The sequence below is a fragment of the Monopterus albus genome, unplaced genomic scaffold (genome assembly GCF_001952655.1).
Source record: "Monopterus albus unplaced genomic scaffold, M_albus_1.0 scaffold311.1, whole genome shotgun sequence".
In the NCBI taxonomy this organism is placed as follows: Eukaryota; Metazoa; Chordata; class Actinopteri; order Synbranchiformes; family Synbranchidae; genus Monopterus; species Monopterus albus.
This window is the reverse complement of record NW_018128191.1, coordinates 16,226-17,004: the sequence shown is the minus strand read 5'-3', so window position 1 is coordinate 17,004 and position 779 is coordinate 16,226.

Genomic DNA, 779 nt, shown 5'->3' with positions numbered 1-779 from the left:
TGGTACTGACTGGGTTTAGTACAATACTGCTGAGGCAGCAGGGGCTGGCTGCAACCCTCTACTCACCTCAGCGTCTCCAGTCGATAGTCTGGACTCTGCACTAGATCACACAGCTGCTTCACATCTGGATCTTGCAGATTGTTCTCACTCAGGTCCAGTTCTCTCAGATGGGAGGGGTTGGACTTCAGAGCTGAGGCCAGAGAAGCACAGCTGGTCTCTGACAAACTGCAGCCCCACAGTCTGAATAAAGAATAAACCATGTGACGTTAGAAAACCATCATCTGTTCAAAGCTGAAGAAGGTTTAGAAAGTCTAAGTTTAGAAAGTGGAAACTCCAAACAGCTGAACCCAACAGGACGCGGGTTAAAACCAGTCAGATACCAGAAGTGACACCGAGCTCTCATTAATATTAATGACAACATGCTGCTGCTTCAGTAAAGGACAAATCAGGACAAACAGTAAATAGTATTATCAAAGTGTTGGAGCATCAGACAGTGACTGTGTATTTGTTATTGTCTGATAGATTACACAGTGGGTTGGTTACTGTTCTAAACATATGTCAGAAAAAATAACCCGCCAATGGACCAAACCACAGAAGAAGAAAACAGAGTTTCCCATGAAGCTCCTCAGTGTGTATCAGTAGAGTATCAGCTTTATGTCTGCAGTTTGGTGTCAGCATAACTTTCACATCAAATTCATCTCAGCACAGAAGTAAAACATGGTGTCTGACCTCAGAGTCTCCAGTCGACAGTGTGGACTCTCCAGAAAACCACACAGCTG